A 17,381-nucleotide genomic window follows, 5' to 3' on the forward strand; every position below is an offset into this window, starting at 1 on the left:
ATTTATCGTCTTTGCATGTATTTAAAATCAAATTATAGAATGTCAAGAATTTGAAAGAGAAAAGTAAAATACTTACCTTAAATCCAGAATTTAATCATGAAGGAAGTTCATAGAACAATTGACAATCATTATGCTCAATTCCAAAGCTTCTACTCAATTGGTTAGAGCCTCGTGCTGATAACGTGTTATAAAATAATAAAAGAAGAATAAGAGTATTGCAGAGAAAAGTAGGGAGAGAGAATTCTTATTGATTTTTGGGATGATTTACAATGGAATAGAACCCTCTATTTATAGGGAGAAGGTAACTTAGCCACCAAGTAATAAACCCTAAAATCTCTCTAGAATATAAACATTCACCTTAAATAGAATTCTATTTATAACAAATACATAAAATCCAACAATAACTTGCGCAGAGTCAGTAGATATTGTTAGCGGGACAGTACATTTGTTACAGGTTCTAGAATTATTACCATAGTAGCTGCTAGCAATATTGCTTGGAGCTATATGTTTCATGGCTTATATATAAATAATCTAGATGCTAAATAATGGAGAAAAGACGTCCTAACAAGAGCACAGAGTAGCCACGGCTAGCAAAGGTGATTTCCTACGGACAGTGAGGCTATTAGTTTCAGTCATTTCCAAATCCTCCTCCCTTAATCCTTCTGCCAATGCAACATTGAACTTGTTTATAAGTGTTGGTCCAAGTAAAGGTTTGTTTTGAAGATTGACAAAGGAAGCTCAGGCATGAACCAGGTCCACTCCTTGTGAGCATAGACACAAGCAGATTTGAGCATATGAGATGCACATGAAGGAGATAAGCTTAACATGAGGTATTTGATATCTCCTGATCGGAAATGTTGCATAATTGATAAAGAGAATGACTCCTTACTCAAAGAGAACACTATCCAAGATAAGAAAGGAATAGGAGGTTGAAGTTAACTAGAACTCTCCACCAAGGAAGAGTAGCATTAGAACTCTAGTTATTTTCTACTCTACTAACTCTATAAATCGCAGGATGTTCTCATTTTACAGGTTACGCACAAAAGCAGAAGTTAAACATGAATTGAGAGCAAAATAGCAAGGCATTTTGCAAGCAATTTGTGTGTGATTTAATTGTGCAAACCTAAAGCTACATGAACTAGATCGAAGAACCAGTTCCAAGTGTCTGTCTTTCATTCTAGTTCAAATTTAGTAAGTGTTTTCATATTGTACCTTTCAGCTTTATCTAGAGGCAATTGTAATAGGTACTTTGAGTATTCAAGTTAGTGTTAACTTGAAGTTGTCCCAACAATTAGAGGTTGGTTTCAACAACACGATAATAGGTAATCCTTAGGTTTACAAAGAATTTTTGTAAGTGTTGTTTCGACTCATTTGATACTATTATTTGATACTATTTTTCCTTTATCTGTCCCTTTTTTTTATCTTCCATCTTTCTTGCTTCCCTCTTCTTTTTCTTTCCCTTCTTGAGCCGATGGTCTATTGGAAACAACATCTCTACCTACATTAGGTAGAGGTAAGGTTTGCGTACAGACTACCCTCTCTAGACCCCACCTATTGGGATCAAACTGGGTTTGTTGTTGTTGTTTTGGCTCATTGATTTAGTGAAGTATTGACGAAAATCCTACTGAGTAGTAGTTCGTGATTTTTTCACTTTTTGAGCCATGTGTTTTCCACGTAAAAATACTTGTGATCTTTACTTTTCGCAGTTATTATTTTCACAATAGTAGGTTAAGGAACACATAGAAGAACAAGGTCCTTCTATAATCTGTACACGCAAAAATTAAATACCATACAAATCACCCCTATCTTGTGTGGCATTGAAGTACAAAACATTAATTAGTATCAGAGCAGGCTATTCTTGAAGAGGCTAACACCTTAAGAACAGATCATGATGAGTGCACTACCTGAAAACTGGGAAGAGCAATCCACCGCTAGGCCACCACTCTTTAATGGCTAGTAGTACTATTGGTGAAAAAATCGGATGAGAAATCATATCATCAGATAGGACTATGAGCTATGGGACATTATCACCGATAGTCCATTGGCTACCTTGAAGAAAAATGCTGAAAGAGTAGATGTGCCAAAGACAAGAGTTGACTACAACGCTGAATACCTGAGGAAATGGGAGAAGAATGCCAAACCCAAGAAATGGCTTGTTTGTGGACTTGGTCTAGATGAGTACAATATAATCTGAAGCTGTACCACTGCTAAGAAAATATAAGACACTCTGCAAGTGGCCCATGAAGGAACACCTCAAGTGAAGAGGTCTAGAGGAACTCTAATGTATTCCCAATATGAGAACTTTACCATGAAGGAAGGTAAAACCATTCAATACATACACAAAGTTCACTATACTGACAAATAAATTAAAGTCTCTTGGAAGGATTATTCCTGAAGAAGACAGAGTTGAGAAAATTTTGACAAGGGTTATGCTTGTTACTTGGGAAAGAAAAATTACTGCCATTCAGGAATAAAAGAATATTGCCACCGTACCAATGGATGAGTTGATTAGAAATCTTACGGCTTATGAACTTAGGAGGTAAACTATGAAGATGGATGTACCTAAGAAGGAAAGGAGCCTGGCACTCAGAATCACTGAAGGTTCTGATTTAGATGATGATGAAATGGCTACGATCACAAAGGACTTCAAGAACTACCTAAGGAGAGGAAAAGGTCCTTCAAAAGGTGAAAGCTACAACAAGCCCAATGTTCCTGAAAAGAAAACCAATGAAAGGTGCTACAAGTGTGGGAAGACTGATTACCACATCAAGAACTACCCTCAATGGGAAATTAAATGGAAGAATTAAAAAGCCAAACAAAGGAACAAGAAGAAATAACAAGTTCAACCCAAGAAAAATAAAGGATCAACCAAGGCTATGGTTGCAGCTTGGGGAGAAAGTTCAGATGAAAACTTAGATGATGAAAATGGGGATGAACAAGAACTTATGACCATTGGAGAATCTGATGAGGAAACTGAGGTAAGTGTAATTCATCTCAAAGACAAGATTAAAGTTTTGTCTACACAAATACTACTACTAGATCTAATTGATGAATCTGAGGATGTAAACAATGAAAAGGACCAACTGTCAAAAGAGTGCATAGTTTTAAAGTCTAAGTGCAAAATCTAGAACTTAGGGTTAGTGAAAGTGAAAGTAAAAATGCTGTGTTTAAGAACAAAGTTCATGAACTTGACACCACTGTCCTAGAGCTTAGATCTGAAAATCTAAAATTGAAATTAGGAACAGGTAAAAAGAATGTTGATCACACACAACTCACTTTAGAAGAAAATATAGGAAAAATGAAAGATGAGTTGTACAAAAGAGATGAGCAGATAAGAGTCCTAAAGAAGGATCTAAGCAAGGTCAAGCATGAGATAGATAGAACCTCTAAATGAAATAGGTCCTCCGATGCACTTTCATGGCTACACACACACCATAGTAGCAACAAGAGAGGACTTGGCTACGGAACCCCTGCACCTAAGTGGGATCCCAAAAGCAAGTACCTCACACTTCCTGAGAATAAAATTTGCACACACTGTGGTAAAACTGGTCACTACAAAAGTGAATGCACTACCAAAGAAAAGGCTGGTCAAAAGAATAAAGAATTTGTTCAAGGGAAAAATAGGCTGCGAGGTTGGGCTAAAATGAATCTGATTCACCCTTTTGCCTATAGAAAGGGACCCAAACTAGTTTGGGTTCCTAAGACTAAACCTTTATTTCCTTTTGCAGGTCCAAGTGAATGAGAGAAGTCAAATATGGTACATGGATAACGGCTGCTCAAGGCATATGACAGGAAGCAAGAACTAGTTCCTTTCACTTGAGGACCTTAAATGAGGTAATGTCTCCTTTGGAATGGGAAGAAATGTGAGATCATTGAGGCTGACAAGGTAGGTAAGACTGATTCTCACTATCACTGAGAATGTCTACCTGATTGATGGACTGAAATACAGTCTAATAAGTGTATCACAATTGTGTGATAGAGGTAACATGGTTGCATTCACCTCTAGAAAATGCTTTGTGATTAATCTTATCACTGACAAAATTGTTTTGCAGGAAAAAAGAGTGAATAATATATATATTGTGGATCTGTCCATACTCTCAGATAATGAACTCACTTGCCAGAGTGTCATGGATAGTGATCCCCTCCTTTGGCATAAGAGACTTGGACATGCTAGTCTAAGTCAACTCAACAAACTAGTCTCTAAGGACTTGGTGATAGGACTGCCTAACATTAAATCCAAGGAAGATATAGTTTGTGAGGCTTGTGCTAGGAGGAAGCAAGTAAGATCCTCTTTCAAAAGCAAGAAAATGGTAAGTACCACCAGAACGATAGAACTGGTCCATATGGACCTTTGTGAACCAATGAGAACTCTAAGCAGAGGTGGTAAAAGATATATTATGATGCTTGTTGATGATCACTATAGGTTTGCTTGGACACTGTTTCTAAGATATAAAGATGAAGCATTTGACATGTTCACTTCTTTCGTTAGAAAAACTCAAATACAACTAGGTAATCAACTTACATCAATTAGGTCTGATCATGTTACTGAATTTGAAAATGCTAAGTTTGCTAATTTTTGTGATGTGCATGTCATAGATCATAACTTTTATGCACCTAGGACCCCACAACAAAATGGTGTAGTTGAAAGAAAGAATAGAACATTGGAATAAATGGCTAGGACTATGCTTCTTTCTAGTAAACTACCTCATAATTTCTGGACAGAAGCTGTGAACACTACATGTTACATCATAAATATGTGCATGACTATACCTCTTATTGAGAAGACTCCATATGAGTTACTTAAAGGGAGAAAGCCAAATATATCACATCTTAGGGCATTTGGATGCAAGTTCTTTGTGCACAATAATGGCAAAGACTCCCTAGGTAAGTTTGATCCCAGAAGTGATGAGGGAGTATTTTCGGGATATTCTTCACATAGTAAAACTTATAAGATCTAGAAAAAAAGAATTATGTGTGTAGACAAAAGTGTACATGTGGTTTTTGATGAAACTAACATTCTTTCTAAGAGACAAGAACATGAAGATGAAGCAATTGGGTTGGTAAGAAATACAAATGAAATCACAGCCCAGACTAAAGCTGCACCAGAAGAAGGAACATGTTCTTCTACTGAGGGCAACCTGACAGGGGGAACCGAACAATGAGGAACTAAATATCAAGCCTCGATGGAACCTGTCCATGAACTTGTTCCTCAACAACAAACCATTAGAGGAACATCTAGTGTAAACCAGCTGGTTGTGAAACCTTATAAGTACCAAAGTTCTTATCCCATTGAGAACACAATTACTAATCTAACCTCTGGAATAAAAACCAGATCTTCTTTGAAGAATCTTTATGCTTTTAATGTTTTCTATCTCTTATTGAACCTAAAAATGTTTCTGAAGCTTTGCAGGATGTAGACTGGGTGAATGCAATACAGGATAAACTCAACCAATTTGAGAGAAGTCAAGTTTGGCATCTGGTACCAATCCTAGGGATAGATCTGTGATTGACACTAAATGAGTCTTTAGAAACAAACTCGATGGAGATGGAACAGTCACAAGGAATAAGGCAAGATTGGTGGTTCAAGGGTATATTCAAGAGAATGACATAGACTATGATAAGACTTTTGCTCCAGTTGCAAGATTGGAAGCCATCATACTCCTTATAGCCTTTCCTGCTTACATGGAATTCACTCTCCATCAGATGGATATCAAGAGTGCCTTCCTCAATGGCTATCTAAAGGAAGAAGTGTTTGTTAAGTAACCTCCGGGATTTGAAAGCAAGGAATGTTCTAATCATGTGTACAGTCTTTACAAGGCACTTTATGGGCTCAAGCAGGCTCCTAGAGCATGGTATGAAAGATTATCAAAATTCCTGCTTGAGCATGGCTACAAGAGAGGTAAAATTGATAACACTTTATTCTTGTAGGAAAAAGGTAAAGACCTCTTAGTAGTTCAGATATATGTTGATGACATAATCTTTGGAGCAACTACTGATAAACTAAGTATATAATTTGTTAACTAATGGGGAGTGAATTTGAAATGAGTATGATGGTTGAGCTTAATTTCTTTTTAGGCTTACAAATTAAACAAAACTCAAATGGAACTATGATCCATCAGCAGAAATATGTGAAAGAGTTGCTTAAAAGGTTTAAGATAGAAGAATCAAAAGAAATCGATACTCCTATAGCAATAGCCACAAAATTGGATATAGATGAACCTGGTTCATCTGTTGATCAGAAGTTGTATAGGGGAATGATTGATTCTCTTTTATATCTCACTGCTAGCAGACCTGACATTATTTTCAGTGTAGGCCTTTGTGCTCGATTTCAGGCAAATCCAAAGGAGTCTCACTTGACTGTTGTCAAGAGAATCTTGAGATACTTAAAAGGCACCACTAACCTTTGTCTTTGGTATCCAAAAGGTAGTAATTTCAACCTAGTGGGCTATGCTGATTATACAGATTTTCATGTGGATAGGAAGAGCACCTCAGGTATGGCACACTTTCTTGGTTTATCTTGTGTCTTGGGCTACCAAAAAGCAAAATTCTGTGGCCTTATCTACTGCTGAAGCTGAGTATGTTGTTGCTGCTTCATGTTGTGCTTAATTGTTATGGATCAAACAACAATTAATGTATTTTGGAATTGATGTAGGTTGTATCCCTATATTTTGTGATAACACTAGTGCCATTAGTATGACAAAGAACCAGGTTCATCATAAGAGAACTAAGCACATAGATGTTAGGCATCATGTTTTGAGGGACAACTATGGGAAAAGTTTGATCACTGTGAAATTTTGTTCTACTGACAAGAAAATAGCTGACATCTTCATAAAAGCTTTAAGTAGAGATCACTTTGAGAGGAACATGATGGAATTAGGGATGATTAAGCTCACCTAAAAGGACCAGTTCAAAGTTCATATGAAAAAAAAAATTAAAAAAATGAATTTATTTTGGCTAGAAAATCTGTAAATTAGATTAGATGTTTCCCAGTCTCATACTTTCAATAATATACTCTTGTGCTATGTGCTAACATGACTCATTAATCTCTAATGATATTTTCTCTATTTTCTTGGAGAATTTAAACCTACACAAGGGAATTCTCAGTAAAGAATCTGGTTCATCAAGATCACTCAGTATGTTTTCTACACTATGCATAATTTGAAATAACTATATTTGGATTATGATTAAAAGCAAAGTCCCATCTAATCCCAAATCGTTTTTGGACTTATCCGTTACAAATGAACCAGTTCCGTTCAAAAGAGTCCTAGCATCCTTAAACTGCCTAAATTCTAAGGATAGTCTTGAACGTCTTTTCAAACTGACTTGCAGTTTGATTAGACTTTGGCAAAGCTGTCGTTACTCAATTGAACTCCACCACTTTATAATGATGAGGAGCTATTTTTTTCTTCGCTTCTAAACTTTCAAGCGTCCAAATTCTCTCAGACTTCTCTCCTCTTCTACTCTCTCACAACCTCAGAGTCTTTCATACCCTAGCCCAGATATGGCGAACACCTTTGAAAACCCTTCATCATCACCATCAGAAAATACTTCCACACCTTATACCATTCCTTCAACCACACCACTCTCTAAGAAAAGTAGATTAAAGATGATGGCTCGTAAGATTGTCGCTGGAGGAGAGCAGACCAAGAAAATAAATGAATAATTAAAAGCAAGTATGAAAGAAGAGTGCCAGAAATCTGATAAATCTTTCAAATCTGCTAATGAGGGGGGAAGAAACTATTTCTTCTGAAACTGAACAAGTATCATCTGGCCCTAAATTCACTCCTGAAACTATTTCTGAACTTGTTACAAGTTTGGAGAATAGGTTTGTGCTGGTAGGATCTATAGCAGGTGATGAACCTACAGAGTCAGGAAGGGTTGGTTGTAAAAATGAATAAGGAAAAGAAAAAGAGACTGAGGGTGCTCGGAGTACCTGATGTTGAGAAAGACAAGCTAGTCAAGTTTGGCAAGAAAACTATCTTGAAAGTCAGACTCCCAGGGACTTAGAGGAGGAAGGAATGGTGCTGCTTTTGGAAAAGTTACAATTGCAAGGCTGGAAGGACATGGTCCTTCAGATGGATGGCAGGTTGGCCAGAAATGAAATTATAGAGTTTATGGAAAATTGTGAGGTAAAAGATGGAAGGATCACCAGTACAGTGAAAGGAGTGAAAGTCACTTTTGATGCAGATGAGCTGGGTGAGATTTTGGGTGTACCTGCTGAAGGGTATAATGACTATAAGAAGCTCAAGTGGCCAAGCCTAGAAAATCTCCCTACTACCCTTTCCATTACCAGAAAATTCAGTGATAATAAAGAGGAACTTGAGCTCAGTCTGTATACAAAACTGAGATGAAGCCACCTCAAAAAGTGTTATTCGAATTTGTCAACAAATATATACTGCCAAGGCAGGAAAGAAGGCACATTACCACATTCATGGACTTAGTTCTCATGGAATGTTTGGACAGTGGGAGGCAGATTAGTTGACCTGGGTTTATAATCCAGCTTCTTGATAGGGTTCTAAATGGCACCAAGACTCACGCCATACCCTATGGCTTTATCCTCATGGTTTACTTGCACATTTAAAGGTACCCATGGAGAAGTGGGAAATTGGTACAAGTAAGGATCATTTTAGGAAAAATACTCTGACCACTTGTGACTATAAAGTTCAAACCACTCCCAAAGAACCTGGTTCATCCAAAAAGGTACTAGTGAACAGTAATGTGTGAGCTTTGGTGCAAGAAAGTAAGGCTAAGGATGCTAAAATTGATAGGCCGAAGAAGAGGTTGGCAAAGGTGGAGATTGCAAGAGATGCTCTCAAAGCTGAGCTGGTAAAGGAAAAGGAGAAGAATGATGACATTCTTCAAGATATGCTGAAACTACTCCAAACCAAAAACCAAGAACCTGGTCCTTCCCAGCCTTAAGCCTCCTAGCCTAGTTTAGATCAACTGGAGACCCAGTTCGGGATTTTTTGTTGCTTTTGCTCATGTTTCCAATGTTTTTATTTATTCTTATGCTTTGTGGTAGCATCTTATCAATCATTAATGACATTCATTGTCGTTTTCTCTAACTGTTTGACTATTTTTCTTTGATGGTTAAATATCCTTAGCTTGATATATGATAATTAATCCATGAGTGCATTTGATGTAGCCCTAGTGGCCATGAGTGATGTTTCAACTGGTTATCTTACTCATTTATGCAACTTTTAGATGATGCCACAAAGAGGAAAAAGGTTGTGCTTTTGAACAAGTGATGTTTATAACCTAATGAACCTGATCCTAGATGATAAGTGATAAAAAAGTAAAATGTTTCTCTGACATTGTGTTGATGTTGAGCTTAGTTGAAATAAAGCCTAAGATTATGAAAAGCACAGAGTTTGTTATTATCAAAAATGGAGAATTTGTTGGTCCAAGTAAAAGTTTGTTTTGAAGATTGACAAAGGAAGCTCAGGCATGAACCAGCTCCATCCCTTGTGAGCATAAACATGGGCAGATTCGAACATATGGGATGCACGTGAAGGAGATAAGCTTAACTTGGTATATCTGATATCTCCTGATCGAAAAGGTTGGATAATTGATAAGGAGAAGGACTCCTTACTCAAAGTGAACACTATCCAAGATAAGGATGAAGTTAGAGGTTAAAGTTAACTAGAACTCTTCCACCAAGGAAGAGTAGCATTAGAACTGTAGTTATTTTCTACTTTACTAACTCTATAAATTTCACGATGTTCTCACTTTATAGGTTACGTACAAAAGCAGAAGTTAAACGTGAATTGAGAGAAAAATAGCAAGGCATTTTGCAAGCAATTCGTGTGTGATTCAAGTGTGCAAAACTGAAGCTACATGAACCAGATAGAAGAACCAGTTCCAAGTGTGTGTCTTTCATTCTAGTTCAAATTTAGTAGGTCTTTTCATATTGTACCTTTCAGCTTTATCTAGAGGCAATTGTAATAGGTTTTTTGAGTATTCAAGTTAGAGGCAATTGTAATAGGTTTTTTGATGTTTTTTGAGTATTCAAGTTAGACAATTGTAATAGGTTTATCTAGAGGCATTTGTTTTGGATCATTGATTTAGTGAAGTGTTGGGAAAAAATCCTACCGAGTAGTAGGTGGTAGGTTTTTCACCTTTTGAGCCAGATGTTTTCCACGTAAAAATACTTGTGTTCTTTACTTTCCGCAGTTATTATTTCTACAATAGTAGGTTAAGAAACACATAGAAGAACCATGTCCTTCTATAATTTGTGCACGCAAAAATTAGACACCACACAAATCATCCCATCTTGTATGGCATTGAAGTAAAAAACATCAACAAACTTTGCCAATGCTAACTCAATCACAACAACAACGAAAGTTCTTCCTAGGCAGCCCCTTATGCGTGCTCCGAAGGGAATCAATTAATAGTTTAGTCCTTTGACGTCAATATTACTATTAAAGAACCTCTCTGGCTGGTACTACTCTGGATCATCCCACGACAACGGATCTCTTCCGATTGCCCAAGTGTTAATTATGACTTGAGTTTTAGCAGGATTGTGACAGCCTAGTAATTTTACGTCTTCTGGGTATTCTCGAGGAAGTAGTAGCGGAAACGGTAGATGAAGTCTGAGACTCTCCTTGATCACTGCTTGCAAGTACTGCATATTTCCCAAGTCATCCTCTGTTATCTCCGATTTCCCTTGGGCTAATCCTCGCACTTTATTCTGAAATGTTTCGATAGCTCTTGGATGCCTCAAAAGCTTAGCCATTGTCCACTCTAGAGCTGTATATGTTGAATCCGTGCCTGCAGCAAACGCCTCCTATACATTAGCCAGAAACACAAAAGAAAAAAAAACAAGCCCAACCTTGTAAGTTATTACTAACAATGGGGGATGATGAACGCAAAAAGTACTTGGTGTCGTCTTACCACCATTTTCTTCTCGAATTGATTTTGAGATATTAATTAGTTTACACATATTGTTACTAAAATTAATACACATTTCAGTAAACCTAATCTGTCAATAAATGATGATAGATCATTATGTTGAATTAAATAATGCATACATTACTAGCTATGTAGAAGTACGAGATGCTTTCCAAGAGGATAGCTTTCAATGAATCCCTTTGAAAAGGACAACCTGTTTCCTTTCCATTCTGAATTTCAAGCAAATCGTCCACAAAGTCTTTAGCTTCACTTTCGTGGTATTCTTCTTTTTTGTTCCTAATCACGTGCCCTTCAATCACACTCTCCGAAAATGTGTCCAACTCCTTAGCTACTTTCTCCACTTTGGGGTCAATACCAGTCATTTTATTGATGTATAGGGTAAAATATGTTATGTTAAGTAATTGCATAAGAGGGTGACATATGAAATTGAAGGCAGAGGATAGTTGTTATCCCCTAGACAAAGATCCTCGGCAGATGTGGATTGTGACAAGAATTTTCATGATGACCTTGGCACACAACCTGAAAAATGGGGCAACATAATGAAGGATAGCTCGGCATGACGGACTATGCGTGGTTGACAAATGCACCTTGAACGGAGGAAAGGCACATTTCACATGGACGTGCGGGTTGGCATAACAATGGCAAGGCAAATCCATGTCAAAGAAGGGGCCAAAACATGGCAAGACAAGGCACGGCAATGTGGGACAAGCAATGATATTAATGTAAGCAGATTTGATCAAGTTGAGGGCGACTTGACATAGGCGGGCAGCTGTGGCAATGGGCGTGTACGACTAAGTCAATATGCGGCAAACTATGGTCATGACATCAGGGCGGAGCACTATCAAAGGGAAAGGCTGGGCGTAATGCCAGCCTTGGGCGTGCAGCAGTTGGAGAAAACAAGCACATGCAGTGCCCATGCAGGGCAGTTGAGCGGTTACAACTGCCCCATTCAAACATGACTGATCATGGGGCTAAGTGGAGGCACATTTTTAGATCATGGCTGATTGTATTGCTTAGTGATACACATTTTTAGCATGTTCCCTATGTTTGCTCATCAGTTGGGACTTGTCAATTGATTGTCTAAAATGCTGCCAAGTGTAATTGGACAGCCTGCACTATAAATATGTGCATAAGCCTGTCCTAAAGGGGCAGAAAACTTAGTCTTGTGGCGAGTGTTAGCCAAAAACGTCTAAGTGTAATTCCTAAGGTTGGGAAGTTCGTTTTGGGGCAGGGAACTAAGGAGTTCTTTGTTCTTGGCCATAGGGTTGGCTTCTTTGTGTTCTTGTATTCACATATTAATACGAGTTGGGAAGAAATTCCTGTAAATTTCGTGTGTCCCTTTACTTTACTTGCTACCTACATTTTTCTATTCTCCAATGTCCCTAAAATAAATCTAAGTGTTGGAAAGGCTGAAGTCAAGGCTGGGCTTGACTGTCGAACGGTAGTGAACCTTGGGCAAAATTTGAGAGACATAAGTCACCCCTATGACAACTGGTATTAGAGCGAGGCTGAATAGGGGCGAAGACACTATGTTCATTAGTTGAATTTCGTAAAAGATGGTTGGTGGCAACATAGATCTGAGGGAAAAAGTTGATACATTGGAGGCACTCGTTGGAACTGTTGATAGTGATCAATTTCTGACTATTGTGACTCGTCTCGCGTATCTTGAGGCCAAGATGAACATGCTGAGCCAGGGGTGCACAAAAGCAAAAAATGGGTTGTTGTGTCGTGCTGTTGTCAATGATGAGGCACAACAAGGGGCAGATCGTACCAAGGTCAAAATTCCTGAGGCTAAATAGTTTAATGGTGCAAGGAGTGCCAAGAAACCCAAAAATTTCCCGTGGGATATGGAGCAGTACTTTCAGGCTGTCCATGTGCGAGATGAAGACAAGGTCACCATTACGACCATGTACTTGGTAGACAATGCAAAGCTTTGGTGGAGGAAGCGCGTGGCAGACGATGTAAGTGCTGGTAGGCAGAAAATTGACTCTTAGGAAGGGCAAAAAAAATAGTTGAAGGATCAATTCTTTCCTAGCAATGCGGGATGGATTACTAGAGATTGCTTAAAAAGTTGAAACAAACTGGAACAGTCAGGGAATATGTCAAAGATTTCAGTTCTTTGATGTTGGATATAAGCAACATGTCTGAGGATGACAAGCTGCACAATTTCCTTTATGGGCTATAGTCGTTGGCGCAGATGGAACTCTGAATGAAGAATGTGAAAGACCTTCCTAGTTCCATCACTGCTACGGATGTGTTGGGTGATTTTCGGTTGGGATAAAATGGTTCTTATTTCTCTACTACTTCAAAATCCAAACACGGGAACAAGGACAAGGCAAAATAGTGGAGGAAAAATGGAAATAACAAGGGTAATATTGTTGAGGGCAATGACAATAAAAAGGAAAGTCAATGTGCTGGACCTTCGACAAACAAGGGACAAGACAACAAGTTTGATGGCTGTTTTATTTGCAAATGACCACATATGGCAAGGGACTGTCCAAAACTTGAACTTCTTACAACTTTGTTTGCTGATGAAAAAGGTGAAGATAATCAAACAAGGAAGAACATGAGCAAGAGGCGACATATTAAGGGCCTATGGTGGTACTGAAAAATGCAGAAACTGTTTCATCGAGGACGACAAATTCTTCGGGTAGGGGTGGTTTGTTAGCCCCTTGACAAAGTTCCTCGGTAGATGTGGGTTGTGATAAGGATTTTCATGATTTCCTTGGCATACAACCTGAAAAATGGGGCAACATCATGACGGGTAGCTCGACATGAGGACTGTGTGTCACGACCCTAAAATCGACCCGGTCGTGATGGCGCATATCGTGAAACTAGGCCAGCCGACACAATTCCCGAATTCAACCAGTATTCAATAAAAGTCATTTTTAAGCCATTAATTAATCAATAATCTTAAAATTTAAGTCTAAATGAATAGTGCAGAATAAATACACAAGCCCGACATTGGGGTGTCACAAGTCACAAGCATCTACTAAGGTTTGAATACAACAAAGAGTCCGAAAACATACTATAACAGGCTACGAGAGATACGAGGGAGAAAGAAGGGTTGTGAATGCCAGACAACTACCTTGCAAACTCTGATGACTCTGCCACTGAGCAATCAACACCCGCTATCGGGTTCAGAAATATCTGGATCTGCACACAAGGTGCATCGAGTAATGTGAGTAAGCCAACTCAGTAAGTAATAAAAATAAATGAAAGCTCAGTAGTAAGAAAACACGTAAACCACATCATAACGCTACAATAAATACATTACATTTCCAAAACAGTACAGAAATCGTTTATTTCATAAATCAAACTCAGTTTCAGTAAAAGCCCTTTACTTTTTTAAAAACATCTTCCAATTGTTTCAAAAGAGTGATAAAACAATGAGTAAAAATGATAGAAACGTAAACAGACCCTCGGGCAAAACATGTATCACAAATCGTTCCTCGGGCATAATATCTGTAGAACCAGCCCCTCGGGCTATCTTACGATCACTCGAAATTAGCCCCTCAGGTGTAACACAAATCAAGAATAGCCCCTCGGGCAAAACATGGATCAAGAATAGCCTCTCGGGCAACAACATGAAACAAAACCAGCCCTTCAGGCTACATCACATCACTCACATCGGGTACCTGCGCTCACTAGGGGTGTACAGACTCCTGGAGGGGCTCTTACAGCCCAAGCGCTATAACAAGCCATCTCGTGGCATAATCAGTCAGGCCCTCGGCCTCACATAACAACAAGCCATCTCGTGGCATAAATCAATCAGGCCCTCGGCCTCATAATATCATGAATCAGTAACAACATGTTGCGGCTTGCAGCCCAATCCCATAATATCCTCACAACACAGGCCCTCGGCCTCACTCAGTCAAAAATCTCTCAAGCCACTCGGGCAATAGTAAAACAGGAAATTTAGCCCAAAATGTCATTTAAAGTATCAAAATGGAGTAAATACGGCTGAGTTTTGAAATCAGTGAAATACAGCATGACTGAGTATAGATAATAAGTCAAAACAGTGAGAAATAGTAGTAAAAAGCCCCTAAGGGTCCAAAATAGTTGGCATTCAGCCCAAATATGGCATTCAGCCCAAAACATACTAATACTTTCCAAAACACAACGATATCACACAATTTTCAATCAAATCTGTGACTTAACAGTCGTACGAGATGGACCAAGTCACAATCCCCAGTGGTGAATGGCCCCACGCTCGTCATCTAGCATGTGCGTCACCTCAAAGTAGTGAAACGATGTGAAATCCGGGGTTTCATACCCTGAGGACAACATTTACAATTATTACTTACCTCAATCCGGTCCAAACTCTAGCCCGCGATACCTTTGACTCTCGACTCAGCCTCCGATGCTCCAAATCTAACCAAAAATAGATTTATACCATCAAAATATGCTAAGGGAACAAGGCCCACTCAAAAATAACCAATTTACATAAAAAATCCCGAAATTGGCCCGAGGCCCACGTCTCGAATTCCGATAAAAATCACAAAACTAGAATCCTTACGCTCCCACGAGTTCATACATATCAAATACATCAAAAATCCGACCACGAATGACCCCTCAAATCCTCAAATCAAGGTCTCTAACTTCAAACCCTAACTCTCCAATTTTTGGCTTTAGATTCCACAAATTTCATGTCTAATTAGGTAAAAATCATAATAAGAACGAGTATTGAGTCCAAAAATCTTACCTCTAAAAGTTTCCCTTTGATTCCCTCTTCAATCCTCCTCAAAAAGCTTCAAAATCGCTCAAAAATGGTGGAAGATAGACCAAAAATCGCAAACATGGGCATTTAAACATTTTGCCCAGGTGACCTAACCTTCTTCGCGAACGCTGTCAAAGCCTCGCGTTCGCGAAGCACAAATAACCGTTGACCACATGTTCTCTCTTCGCGAACGCAAAGCTTTAGCTTCTCAGACCATCGCGAACGCGACACTGCCAGCGCGAATGCGAAGCACAAATGACCAGGACCCCAGCTGCTCCAATTACTCTACTCGAACGCGGGAACATCATCGCGTTCGCGATGCACACTGAGCCTCAACCTTCGCGAACGGGGACCAAAGTTGCAAACACGAAGGCCAAATTCCCTGCCTCACTTCTCATCCCTCCATGAAAGCGAGAGCCCTCTCACGAAAACGAATGCCAAAACTCTGCAACACACACAGTAGAAAATCTGCAACTTCTCAAAACAAGATTTGATCCATTTAACCACCCAAAACTCACCCGAGGTCCTCGAGACCTCAACTAAACATGCCAACATATCACATAACCTTATTCAAACTTGTTCCAACCTTCGAAACACTCAAAACAACATCAAATCATCAAATATCATCAGATTCAAGCATAAGAAATTTCAAAACTTCCAAATTCCCCTTTCGATCAAAAAGTCTGTCAAACCTCATCCGAATAACCTGAATTTTTGTACACACTTTACGAATGACACAACAAACCTACTCCAACTTTCGAAATTCCATTCCGACCCCTATATCAAAATCTCCGCTACCAACCGGAAAATGCCAAAATTCCAATTTTACCAATTCAAGCCTAAATCTACTCCGGACCTCCAAAACACATTCCGATCACGCTCCTAAGTCCCAAATCACCACCCAAAGCTATCTGAATCATAAAAATCAAATTCCGAGATCGTTTACTCATAAGTCAACTTATGGTTGACTTTTCCAACTAAAGCACCAAGTTAAGAGACTAAGTGTCTCATTTCTCTACAAGACCATTCCGAACGCAAACTAACCAATACAATGCGATGAAATACACCTGAATGACATATAAAGAAGCATAAATGGGGGAAACGAAGCTGTAACTCATTAAACGACCAGCCGGGTCATTACACTATGCGGGGTTGCCAAACACACCCTGAACAGAGGCAAGACGTATTTCACATGGACGTGCGGATTGGCATAACAATGGCAAGGAAAAGCCATGTCAAAGTAGGAGCCAAGACATGGTAAGACAAAGCAAGGCAATGTGGGACCAGCAATGACATTAATGTGGGTAGATTTGATCAATTTGAGGGCGACTTGACATATGCGGGCAGCTGTGGTAATTGGCATGTGCAGCTAAATCAATATGCGACAAGCTATGGTCATGACATCGGGGTAGAGCGGTGTCAATGAGCAAGTCTGGTCGCAATGCTAGCATTGGGCGTGCAATAGCTGGCCAAAACAAGCACATGCAGTGCCCATGCAGGGCAGTTGAGCGGTTACAACTGCCCCATTCAAATATAACTGATCATGGGGCTAAGTAGAGGCACGTATTTAAATCATGGCTGATTGTATGTCTTAGTGATATACGTTTTTTTGCATGTTATTTATGTTTACTCATCAGTTGGGGCTTGTCAACTGATTGTCTAAAATGCTGCCAAGTGTAACTGGGCAGCCTGCACTATAAATATATGCATAAGGCTGTCCCAAAAGAGCAGAAAACTTATTCTTGTGGCA

General features: G+C 39.0%; 1 pseudogene; it reads right to left on the reverse strand.

Annotated features, from left to right (window-relative positions):
* Nucleotides 1–561: 561 nt before the first annotated feature.
* LOC107776192 (cytochrome P450 71A3-like) overlaps nt 562–17,381 on the reverse strand; it is a 52,091-nt pseudogene continuing 35,271 nt past the window's right edge.

Source organism: Nicotiana tabacum, chromosome 6 (assembly GCF_000715075.1).
Source record: "Nicotiana tabacum cultivar K326 chromosome 6, ASM71507v2, whole genome shotgun sequence".
Lineage (NCBI taxonomy): Eukaryota > Viridiplantae > Streptophyta > Magnoliopsida > Solanales > Solanaceae > Nicotiana > Nicotiana tabacum.